Source organism: Tupaia chinensis, unplaced genomic scaffold, assembly GCF_000334495.1.
Source record: "Tupaia chinensis unplaced genomic scaffold, TupChi_1.0 Scaffold000187_1, whole genome shotgun sequence".
Lineage (NCBI taxonomy): Eukaryota > Metazoa > Chordata > Mammalia > Scandentia > Tupaiidae > Tupaia > Tupaia belangeri.
In genome coordinates this window covers 3,563,271-3,576,266 of record NW_006159662.1, presented here as the reverse complement: position 1 = coordinate 3,576,266, position 12,996 = coordinate 3,563,271, and the positions used below count along the sequence as shown (strand labels likewise).

At 46.3% G+C, this 12,996-nt stretch overlaps 1 protein-coding gene across 3 annotated transcripts in view; it reads right to left on the bottom strand.

Moving 5' to 3' along the window:
* Window positions 1–12,996, bottom strand: part of PITPNC1 (phosphatidylinositol transfer protein cytoplasmic 1) — a 358,712-nt gene that overhangs the window by 133,634 nt on the left and 212,082 nt on the right. The window lies entirely within an intron of this gene.

The window sequence follows — 12,996 nt, the reverse complement described above, 5'->3', positions numbered from 1 at the left end:
CCCACAAAAAAAAAAAAAAAAAAAAAAAAAAAAAAGAAAGAAAGTCAGGCAGAGACAATACCAACGTGAGGCGAGCCCGGGAGAGGACTTTCCCAGTGAGCACAGTCTGCGGTGACAGCCGCCGGCTTCGGGAAAGCAAACCTGGGGCCAGGCGGTGGCACAGCCTTTGGACGCGATGCACTGGGAGGCAGTCCCCCACGGAAGGCTCTCAGTTCAAGTCCAGAGACCTCCCTAAGGACTCTGGGCACATGTAGGCATACGATCTGGGCTGGCTGAGGGTGGAAATGGATTGTGGCATCAGGACCCCGCTGGAAATACTCTCTTGTTTCTCTCTCCCTGTGTGTCTCTCACTTGTGGAGAAAATAAATAAACTAAAAAAAAAAAAATTAAAAAAAAAGGAAAGAAAAGAAAAGCAATGCCTTGAAACAGAGCTCTACTCTATTCAAGGGAGCTTATCATTGGGGAGCAACTGCCACTGCTGGGTATCTTGGGACTGTCATTAATTTTTTTTTCTTTTTTTTTTTTTAGGCTTTTGCCATAGGGTGTATGCATTCACAGAAGAGAGACAGAGAGAGATAGAGAGAAGGAAAATTAGAAATCACCGTCCTGGGGGATGACAATGCCACAATCCCTTCTCTATTGTCCTCTCAGGAGTTTGGGTATGCACACATGTGCGACCACTGTGGTTTTCAAGCTACTGGATCTGGGACTTGAACCGTGATCAGCCATGTGGGAGTCCAGTGCCTTAATGATCCTGCCATCTTCTGATACGCCCCCTCATCATGAACCTTTAAAATAAATATTTAATTCATTTCTTCCATGAGTGAGAGACAGAGACACACACACACAGGTATCCCAGCAGGACTGTCACACCAGACTACCCCAATCTCAGCTGGCCCAGATCAGGGCCTGGCATACACAGGGAGGTCGTGGGAGCAAACCCAGACCCTCTCCTATGCCAGTTCAGGTGCATTCTACTGCGCCACCACCTGGCTACGCCGACATTAGCTGTCACTGTCACTTAGTGTTCATACAACGTGAGGGAGGTGGGATGCTAGGACTTGGGGATCACGGACTACTGAAGTCAGACAGCCCTGGCCTTTGGATAAGGCTAACTTCTGAGAACCCCAGCAGGACCAAGATGGGAATAATAGCAATCATCTATGAGAGGCATTAAATAAAATGACGTGCAAAAATGCCAATGCCGGGCACCGAGTAAATGGTTAACAAATGGCAGCCCACTGTATGAGGCTACAGGTGAGCTTGACCAGAAAAGGCAGCCCCCCTCTGCCCAGACACGGGACTGAACTCCCAAGCACAACACGGTCCCGTGCCACCAAGTCACAATCTATGCATCTGGATTTTAAGGGCTAAGGAGGCTTGAGAAGAGGATGTTGAGGGATATAGATGTAATCGTCGCCTGCTGCCACGGAGCTGGGCACTAGTGTCTTCAGCTACCACAGACAGAATGAAGGCTCATGGGTGAAATGACCCAGCAGCTCCACCGGGAGCTTCAGGGCTTAGTGAAAGGAGACTGGGTCCAGCGTGATCAGAGTAGTGGGGGTGGCCCTTTATTTTCCCAGCACTCAGAGTAGTGGGGGTGGCCCTTTATTTACCTACCGCTCACACAGCTCATACTACAGCAGGCACTGCCCTACATGCTTTAAGGTTCTAACTCATTATTTGTAACAACCGCATGGGACAGGTACTGTTACCATCCCTGCCGGAAAATGGGAGATGGACTGGCCCGATGGCCTATCGGATCCCAAGGTGACCAGGCCCCACTAGGAGTGCTTTCTTCCTCTTCTTCTCTCTGTCTCGTAGGGGACTGTATATGCCTTCAGGCAAATTAGAAAACAAAAAAAATAAAATGAGGATATAGCGGCACCATGAAGTAAATGGCCCACAATCACACAGCTGGTGAGCCGCAGGGTCAGGATGCAAAGCCAAGCAACCTGGTCCCAGCGTCCGAGCTCTTGCCCACTGTCTCGCTGGTTCTCAAAGTGAGGTTCGCCCATCAGGAGCAATGGCATCACCCTAGAACTTGTTAGATACACACATTCTCAAGCCCTACCTCAGACCAGTTGAATTGGAAACTCTGGAGATAGGATTTAGTCATCTATGCTTAACAAGCCTTCCAGGGTGCGCTGACATGTTCCCACTGGAAAACCACCTCCCCGCACCATTGCATGGAAAGACACTGAGCGAGCATTACCTCAAAACCCAAGTCCATGTGCCCCTACGCATGCTTCAAGTCTGCAGTGGCCATGCCCCCCTTTCCACCCAGCTGAGCTCCCTGGAGACATCTGTATGAAAAGGCCGAGCCGCAGACGTGCCGTCGATAATTCTCCTGACATCACATGCCTGTGCGCGTTTGGCATGCACCAGTCTCCATCCGAGCGAAACAAGCAATCTGAACCGTGACTAAGGAGACACGGAAACAATCAATCCCACTAATTGCCTTTATGAGAGCGCGGTCCTGCGATTATTCATTAACACCTTCTCTGCTGCCTCCTTGCCAACCTTTCACTTGGCGGCTGCTGCCCTCACACCCAGGTCTGGGGAGTTCCAAGATGGTGCTGCTCATCTCCACCTGAGACAGATCCTGGAGGACCCGGAGCGCCACGGCAGGGCTCCGACTGACGCGTGAACGCGGGAGAAATGCTGGCCGAGGACTCTTCAAAAAAACAGGTCTTGGGGCGAGACAGCAGCAAAGCAGTCGATGTGATGCTCTACGACAAGGCAATCTCACATGGGAAGGTTCCTGATTCAGGTCTGGAGACCTCCCTGAGTAGGTCAGGCACATGGGAGCCATACAGGGACTGGCTTGGGCTGGTGGTAGGGACCTTGTGGGAGGTCCCTTTCTCTGTTTCTCTTGCTCATGGAATAAATAAATAAACTTCAAAACAAAACAAAAACAAAAACAAAAACAACAAAACACCAAGGGGATCGTCCGCTGCGTAGTGGTTAAGGCAGCTAGATCTCCACAGATCCTGTGGTAAGAACATACTGGATGTGGGTGTGTGTGTGTCCAACATCCCAGAAGAAGGGAGAAATGGAGGAGGGATTGTGGCATGACCATATCCTATGGGGGGGTTTGCTTTTTCCTCTCTTCCTCTCCCCAGTAAGTGTATGTGCCCTCTGGCAAAAATACCCCTGCCCCCCCCCCAAGAACAACAAAAAATTTCCAACTTTAGATGAACCCACTTTGTATTCCTTAACCCAGAGCCCCATGAGAGGGTCAGTCTAAGAAGTGGTGAGAAGAGCTCTGCAGGGAGGGAGGGAGTCTAGATGTGCCAGAGTGGAACACCACAAGGAGTTTTCATCAGTTGAACCTTTGAACCACTTAACTAGGTCAAGCAAATGAATCTTCATATTTGGATATTAAACCAAATACGACATGCAAAACTGCCATGCAAATGAGCAGATGTTGTTATTTGGAGTCAAGGACTCGGCTATTTTCATATCAGAATGGCAACCCTGGCAGGAGGCAGGGCTTGCACCTGCTCTAGAAGGCGGCCGAAGAACAGGACCTGACAGTCCCACTCCGGGCTGGTCAGCGTGTTCTCTCTGGGCAGGTGGCTAGGGACTAAGAGCCCCTGTGGGATTCCTGATGGCTGGTTCTCAGGCTCCTGGAGTGTGCAGTGTCTCCAGTTAAAAGAAGTATCTGTGGCTCTGGGCGTTTTCAGAACTGTCGCTAAGATCTTCCCAGCGACATGTCCATCTAAAGATAAACTTCTGCATCCCAAGGAGGTTAGTGTCTCTGAAAATCCAGCCCACTCCTCTGAAGGGGGCTTTACCTGTTAGGTAAGGTCCTTTATTTTCCCCTGTTATCTACCATCCACTGAGGTTATCGTAAGTCCCCTAGAGCCTCAATCCCTCAGGCTTGGCTGCACCCTTCCTCCCTCACAGCGCGTTTTGATCATAGCTTAAAGACGACGCAGACTGTGAGAGAAACACCTACAACTTCCCTTTCCTGTACTGCAACCCTTCTGCTTATTTCTTTATGCTTCTTAATAAGCTCATACTTTAATTCCATTTCCCATAAACTTTTTGAAATCCCCTAATATTTGCATATGGCCTATATAGATCCTGCTGCATACTTTTTTTTCTTTAATTTCTGCAATAGGGTCCATTCTCCTCCAGTCTCCTCTTGAGATTTTGGGCACACACACACACACACACACACACCGCAAATCGGTGCGTGCCCAGTATGAATCTCAAGCTGCCAGCTCCAGGACTCGAACCATGAAGTTGGCCATGTGGGATCTAGCACCTTCACTAACTCCATGCCACCTGTTGGCCAGAAACCACTATTTTACCCTGGTGAGTCCCTGCCAAGGACTCAGCTAACCTGGGCCCCAACTGCTGACCCGTGAAAACCACAAAATAACTGTGTTGTTTTACGTTGCTGCACTTGTGAAAAATTTGTTTCGCAGCAGCAGGAACAGCTACAACACCTCGCCCGCCCAGTGCTTCCCTTCTAAACCTCACATCTGGTTCTCACCGAGGAAAGCATCGCTCACTCTGAAACAGGAGTATGTCCAAGGAATAGGGATTTCTACTCTTTCTGACGTAGCAGTTACCCCTGTGAAGTCACCTGTTTTGTCAATGGCCACTTCTTACTGCCCAGGGCAGTACTGACTAGCAGCCGATGCCAGCAGGCTGTCATTAGCTGGGGTCCAGATGCAGTGACATGCATCTAGCCCCCAGGAGGAACTATGGTGATCAGTAGAAAAAAAAAATACAGGTTTAGGTTTTGGAGTGAAGCAGACTTTCTTTCCTTTTTTTTTTTTTTTTTAATAATTATTTTGTTTATTTATTTATTTCAATTTGACCAGAGAGGGACAGAGTAAGAGAGAGAGAGAGGGAAATTGAGGAAACGAGCTGCCAGATCTGGGACTCGAACCAAGGTTGACCATGTGGGAATCTAGTGCCCACCACCTGCTGGCCCCAAAACAGACTTTATTTCAAAGCTCAGCTTTTTTTTTTTTTAACCACTGATGTGACCTTGGACAAATTCCCTAATTCCTCTGAGGCTGTTTCCCTATCTATACAATGGAGACAGTCCCAACTTCCTAGCTGTGAGATGAGGCCTAAATGAGGTAATGAATGTCTGAGGTCAGGCAGTGTCTGGCAGAACAGGTACTAGAGGGATGCTGGCCCACCCCAGTGCCCCTCTCTCCATCAAACTCCCCTTGGCAACACAGAGCCAGGGGTAGGGGTGGACTGTCCACAGTGAACATACAGGATGCACTGAAGGTGATGGGTTGTTGTAACCGAGGCAACAGGCAAGGCACCTGATTGGTCCTTCTCATGGTTTGGATGGGAGCTAAGCCCCAGAGCGAATTTGGGCTCCTCCAGCCTCCCTCTGATCCCCTGACCTGCCCTGCTGCTGAGGACATGTTGCGGCCTCACGTGCACCAGTCACTTTGAAGACTGTCACTGTCATTAAAGGATACTATGCTCCCATATCACCCAGCGTCTAGGCTCCATCCTTGGCAACTCTGAGGGTGGACAGGTGCTTCCTCTGGCTTCTCCTAGACTCGCCTCGTCTGCCTGCTGACTTCGTGTAGGAAATGAGACACCACTGGGCGCTCCGTGACTGTCCCTCTGGACCTAAAAGCTATATGCCTTCTGGTTCACTCGGCCAAATTACAAACCTGAATGCTCAAAGCTGTTAAAAAATAGCATCCAAAAACAGAAGTTGGGAGCCCCAAGAGCCACACGAGATGACTCCGCTTACAGGCAGATGGACAGACAATGAAGTGTTGCTGTCCCCGGTGGCTGGGGGACCTCAGTGAGTCATTTAAGCCTCTAGGTACCTCTCTTTCTTCCCCCGGACTCCCTCCAGATCTGTCATCCTCTTTCTCAGATAAACTCTTTTTTACTCTCTCTTCTTGACTAGAGGTACAGCTTGGCAGGGAGAAAAAAGCCAAAGGAGAATCATTAAAAAATATTCACTTTATTACCTCTGGGGTTTGTTCTGTCCCCAGACCCCTACAAATAGTATCAGTGGCACAAAGAAATTAGGCAGCTCTCCATCATCCCATCTCCGATATGCTAGCTTAGATCTTCTAAGCCAGAAGAATCCTTGCTAGCATTGCTGCCATCTGCTCCTGCCATGACCTGCTTCCTTTGTGTCTCGTATCTGAGCATCTTTAATTGGCTTTCCAAACCCAATGGAATCCACCAGGATGAACCTCTTATTGGAAAGTAATCATTTGGTACCTGAAAAATCTCCAGCACCTAAAACTGAATGTGCCAAAAAATGATGGCTCTTTGTTGAACATTTAAATGTGTCCACTTGTACTCTGGAAGGGATGGGATCTGCAGTTGGGAAGGAGGTTGCCAGGAAAGACAAGTGAGGTGTCTGGGCCCCAGTAAGAATAATTTCCAGACGCAAGCCCTCCCAGGTCAGTGTCGGGAAACAAAAGCAGCTAATGCAAAAAGCACGGCAGAGCTGAATTTCCAATTCACTACAGACATGCTTCGGAAAAAATGAAAGAGCTATTTTGGGTACAGTGATTGATTAGGGTTGCTATGGCAATAAGAAACACTTATGAGAACTCAACTAAATATAAGCAAACCAAAGTCTTAAAGAGAAAGGGTCAAACACACTGGGAAGTTTGTAGTTGATTTCTGGGTATACTGGGAGCCCTTCCTGCTGTCTCCACACCTGCGCAGGGAGAGGAGATGTTGGCTGCAGAGAACTGGGGCCACAGACAGCTGGCCTGAGGGTCTCTAGGCCTCTGTTCTTCAGGGCACGGAGTGGCAAAATTTCTGAGAGCATGTGCACCATTCGCTTTGAAGACTGTCATCATGGTCATCAAAGGATAGTGTACTCCCATGGCGCCTGACCTATAGTGAAAACCATAGGCTAACCGGTATGAATGCTGCCTTACACCGGTTTACAATGTAGGATAAAAATACTACTTTCTGTTTCGGTGTATTTCTAAAGCCTACTTAATGATGCCTCATCTGCTGGACTTGTTAAAAATAGATTCCAGGCCTCCGTCTTGATCGTTTGCTTTCAGTAAGTTAGTGGAGTCCAGAGGCCCATAGCAAAACCCAGGAACTTATTTCCCATTAAAAAAAAAATTGTTGGAGGGTGTGTACACTTTCTTAAAAGAGAGAGAGAGAGAAAGAGAGAGAGAGAGAAAGTAGCCCCCATGGAGGGGGGTGGTCATGCTGCAATCCTTTCTCCTCCATTCCTTCACCCTGTTTGGACTTTGAGGCACGTATGCACATATAACCAGTATGTTTTTCAAACTAGCAGGGTCAGGATTTGAACCATGGTCAGCCCTCTGGGATTCAGCTCTGTTAACTACTAGGCTATGAAGTTGGTCCTCTTTTTTTTTTCCCCATAACTTTATGCACATACCATATAATTCACCCACTCCAGTGTACAAGTTAATAGTTCTTAGTATATTCACAGAGTTGTAAACAGCACCACAATCTAATCTTAAAACACTTTCTTCATCCCTCAAAAGACCCATGTACCCATTTGCAGGCACTTCTGTTTCTGCTGGCCAAGAGTACGCTGTAAGCGAGCACTATCTACTTTGAGCTCTGTGCTCTGTCTATTCGAGCCATCTCATGTAAATGGAGTCATATAATATAGATGAAAAAAGGAAGGCACAGAACAGTCTCGTAAATAGCCCAAAGTCACACAGCAGTTAGGTGAGAACACTGGAATTTAATCTAGGCTGTCTGGCCCCACCATGCACACTTGGGACCACAGCTCTTGAGCATCAGAAAAACAAACAAGTGCATGTTAATGGGGAACAGGGATCGAATGGACAATTGAAGGTGACAGTGGCTTCTGCACACAAGTGCATGTTAATGGGGGACAGGGACCGAATGGACAATTGAAGGTGACAGTGGCTTCTCAGTATGTTCTATGGCCACTGGCAGCAGAGAAATTTGTGTGTGCATACCCACAAATAAACCCAAAGTAGGGAAAACACGAGCTACCCAAAAGATATACTGGGGAAATAATTATTCACTTTGAGAAATTCACAGTGGCGTTCCCTTAAATGCCAAAATATCCAAGCACCTTTAAAATAACAATAATTTTCAAAAATGGAATTTAAATGTGATGGCTTATGTTAATTCTTACTGTGCAAGTGATTTAAAATCTTGCCCAGAACTCCAAGAAGGGCATGAATTATCAGGTGTGAAAAGATACTGCCAATGAATAAATGTTTATTAACCACCTGTCGGTCCTATAAAAAATGTGGGAACAACCTACAGGCCACCAGTAGAAGGTTGGCTAAGTACTCTGTGGGTTATAAAGCCATCAAAAAGGCAAAGTATAAAATAGGACGATCCCATTCTTGTGAGAAGAGAAAAAAAGGACACTAGTATACAGACAGCAAAACATAGGGGAATAGATACCAAAATATTCTCATGAGGGAAGTAGTGGAAATTATGCAGTCCTTTCATCTTCTGTGGTAGACATTTCTATAATGCTAACAGCGTACAATAAATATGTACTTTCTCAGTAAGCAGGAAAAAATTCCAACCTAATAAAAAAGTAAAAGAATACATCAGCGATACCCAAAAGTAACTGCATAATCTCTAAAGAAAGTCACAAGGTTTTTTCAAAAATTCTTATATTTCAGTTTGCTTTAAGTTAAAGAGCACCAAGAAGTGGATGAGGAGTTGCAAATCTGGCAAGTTTGGGGACTGCTACTTTGAGTGGTTCCTGTCTCACACACATCACACTTATTCATGGAGTCTCAGAACAGGACAGAAGCTGAGAGGACTACAGTTCCGTCATTTTTAAACCACTTTTTAAATGGCATCGGAGATCTTTCTTTAAATAAAATATTATGCAGGGACATAATGGCTACCGAGGCATGTTTATGGAAACTCCAAGACCAAGAGAAGTTTGAAAACCGCTCACTAAGAAGAACTCCCTGGCCCAGCTGCAATGGCATGGTGATGAGACAAGGCTCTACAATTCTGGAAGCCATAGGGTGGGCTTGTGTTCCTGGTCAGCCTGTACACACTGGCTAGGAGAGGATGCAGAGGGTCAGGGCATAACACCCTATTAAGGGCGCTTATCTCTCTCCTTCTCTCTTTCTCTCTGTCTCTCAGTAAGTAAATAAATTTAAAAAGAATAAGAACCAGGGGCTGGCAGGTGGCATGGTGGTTAAGGCACTGGATTTCCATATGGCGGACCATGGTTCAAGCCCCAGAACTTACTTTCTCACTTTCCCTCCCTCTCTCTGTCTCTCTGTCTCTTTCTGGTCAAATTAGAGGATAATGGTAATAAATAAAATTGAAATAAATAATTCTTAATAATAAAAAAAAGAATTAGAGCCCTTAGCCCATTAGTGCAATGCTTTATTCCGGGTCACCAGCCCAAATCTTTCCTATCTGAGAGCAGCACTTTACAAGGGTATTTGGAGTTAAGAAAGCTAAATGGAAGAGTTGGGGAGCTGGCTGGAGATTGATGAAGTATTTATAGGCTTTAAAAAGATCATTTCCTTTTAGCTTTTATTTGGAACCCAATGCGTTCCTCTCTTGCCATCTCGTTCTGGCAGCGTGCAACACATGGTCCCTGCTAGCAGTGAACATGAAACTCTATATAGATGTGACCTTCTCTCTAATGGAGTTCTTCTGAAGACAATATTGATTTCTCTGGTACTATATTCTACACTGGCATAGTAAGTATACTCCAAGGCCAGTCAAGGAACTTCAACTTGAGATAAGCTCATTAGTAAAACTGGATTGGCAAATGTTTCCACCTTTTACCAACAGAACACTCTCATCCAGAATGTTCCACAGTACTAGTGAGATCAGACCTAGAGTTTAGGATTTACTGTCTTCCAGGACTTCGGGCTGGAGCTTCAGGAAAGAGAGTGAGAAAAGCCTATGTTGCTTGTGAAACAGGAGACTCTAGGGGGTGACTGCGGGTAGGGACAACTGGTAGGTACTTAGATCTCAGAGTACTTCCCAACTAAAACAAAATATTCATTATAGAAAGTGTGCACATACAAGCAAGAGGAAGAAAGAGAGGGAAGAGATGCACCCTCCACAGGGCTTGGTCATGTTGTGATCCTAACTGCAGCCTTGTCGCATACCAGGGTCCCAGCCTGTGCATGCATGCCCAGTGTGTTTCCGGGCTGATGGAACCAGGGATTTTTACTGCAGTTGGCAGGGAGCTTCTGGTCGTGCAGTCCAATACACTACCAATGGCACCACAGAGGCTGGTCTTCAATTTTATTTTCATCAGGAAATTTTTATCTTTCCTTTTTAAAAGAAATTTTGCCCCAAACTAGGAGGACAAGATACAAATTTTGTTGTATATGGATGATCTTTAATATATACATCAATTTTAAGAAAATATATGAGGGCTAGCAGATAGCCTGTTGGTTACTTCACTGGACTCTCACACGACTGACCACGGTTTGAGTCTCAGTCCCGGTGGCTTGATAAACACGCCAGGCACATATGCATGCGTGCCCTAGATCCCAGGAAGAGAATGGAGAAAGGATTGCAGTGTGGCCATTTCCTTGGGGGGGTGATTTCTCACTTTCCCTCTCACTGTCTCTTTCTCTCTTCTCTCTCCAGCGAGTGTACATGCCCTTCGGCAAAACCTCTGAAAAAAAGAAGCGTATGTCAGGCTTTCCCTGATCTACTCAGAAGCTCAGTCATCAGCCAGGCAAAGATGCGAAGGAAATAAGGGAAGGTCTTCGGCCGCCTTCGCTGCCCTGGGTTTCAAGGTCCTTGTACGACTTTCTACACCGGGTGGGTAGCAAGAGTGACAAGCTAGTTGTGGAAAAAAGTTGCAAAGAAGATAGTTCCGGAAAAGCAAGAAGAGGAATTCCAGGGGAGAAGAAAATGCAGAGGAATTCTAAAGCAAAGAGGAGAGGAAGAAAAAGAATTGCATATAAGTAATAAAGATGAGGATGAATCAGAAAATGACTTCCCAAATAGTTGCTGCATGGGAAGAGAAATGTGGCCAAGAAGAACGACAGGATCTGGAAGGGAAGTGGAGGAGGACGGGAGGAAGGTGCGTGTGGAAGGCAGGCAGAGCGCTGAAACACAGCAGGAAGCTGCACGTCGGCCTACAGCACGGAAACGCACACCGGCCTCTGCCTCTCGCCAGCCTGCACCCTCCGCGGAGGCTTCTGTTCACTCATTAGTTCATTCATTGATGGAGCTTCTCTCCGTCCTGACATGCTGAGTAACAGCAACTCACGGGAGAAGCAAAGCCAGGAGGGAGGCAGAGCTGAATACGTGAATGAAAGCATGTTTTCTGAATGGGGCAGGGCTTGCGACGGGTGCCTCTAGGAGAATCAAGCGAGGAAACGAAATTCAGGCTCATACAATATAGGGCTGGACTTGTCAAGGCAGAAATAAGTAGAGGATGCTTGTGAATACAGATAGCCACACAATGAAGGCAAGGCCAGAATTTAAAGAGACAGGTCACATCAAATGAAAAGAACTACATGTACACGATGAGGTAGGAATGAATCGGGTGACTTCTCACATGTAGGTGGGTATTTGGCTAGGTAAGACACTTTCAGATGACAAGCTTTTTCAGTCAAAAACTGTAAAAATCACCCCCTTATCCAAGTGGGCAAATTCTTTACTTCAAATAATACACGCTCTTAAAAATTTCCATAAAATTGGAACCAGCAGTTGGCATAATGGCTATGTCATTGGACTCCCACATAGCCGACCACGGTTCGAGTCCCGGACCTGGTGGCTTAAACTCACACCAGGTGTGTGTACGTGCGTGCCCAAGATCCTGAGAGGAGAATGGAGGAGAAGGGGTTGCGGCATGGCCATTTCCCCTGGGGGCTGATTTCTCGCCTTTTGTCTCTCTGTCTCTGTCTTTCTGGTGAGCGCACGTGCCCTACAGCAAAAACCTCTCCAAATAAATAAATAAATAAAAATTTCCACAAAATCAATGCTAAAATCCTGAACAGAAAAGATGACTACCTTCTGGTGCCAGTACCTGTCCAGCTAGTGAAGATATTTACGATCATGTGACTTAGAGCATCTGAGGGAGTAGAAAGTTTAAAAGCGTTCAGGGCAATTTTGTATTCATGCTAATCACTGAAATGCACTATTTCAATCTACCCATAGCCCTTATATTCAGTTACCCTTTTTTCAGAAAGAAATCTGCCACACAGTCTTCCCAGCTGTATTATTCTGATCGCACCAATGCGAATTGATCACTACTCTATAGGCAGTAGTAAACTGTGAAGAGAAATCAAAAGTTTCAGAACTGTAGGTAGAAAATATAAGCAAAATGAAAAAGACAATTTCCCAGTAAAAGCTTCTGCTGAACACTTCTTGAAACAAGTATTTTTCTCCAATGACTGCCCTTTGTGAAGGCATTTTGAGTCGTGTTTAAAGCGGCAAAGAACTTTAAAATGTTAAGTTATGGGAAAGAAGCATATTCTAGCTTTCTCCTCTCAAAATGGCTGCCTTAATCTGAGATACAAGGAAGAGCTTGGAAAGAGGAAGAGCAAACGGAAATGGGAGGATCTGGACAAACCAACCTGGCTACCATAAAGCTCCTGTCGAGCTTACCAGGCCCTGACTGACTGGGTGGGGGATGTGTCGCCTTAGCCTGCCAAGCAGCAGTGCCGACCAGCATGCATCACCAGCTAGGCGGAACCCAAAAGTGGTTGCACTTGCCTACTTAGAACACCAGTCAAGCCATGACTGTGTCTCCAGCATCTTTCCTGTGAAGGTCGTTCTCGGGCCTGTGCCTAACTGCTGCCTTGTTTACCGTGTCCCCAAAGGAGTATTGTTCTTGGGCCTGGTCTCTAACATGTCCCAACTCAGGCCCACTTCTCAAGAAAAGACACTTCAGAGGCCAGCAGGTATGGCATGGTAGTTAAAGTGATAGACACCCACAGGCCGAAGCCCAGTGTGAGTCCCAGACCAGGCAGGTTGCTTTCTTGTTTTTTCTCTCTGTTTCTCTGTGGTGAGTACACGTACCCTATCACAAATTAAAAATAACAA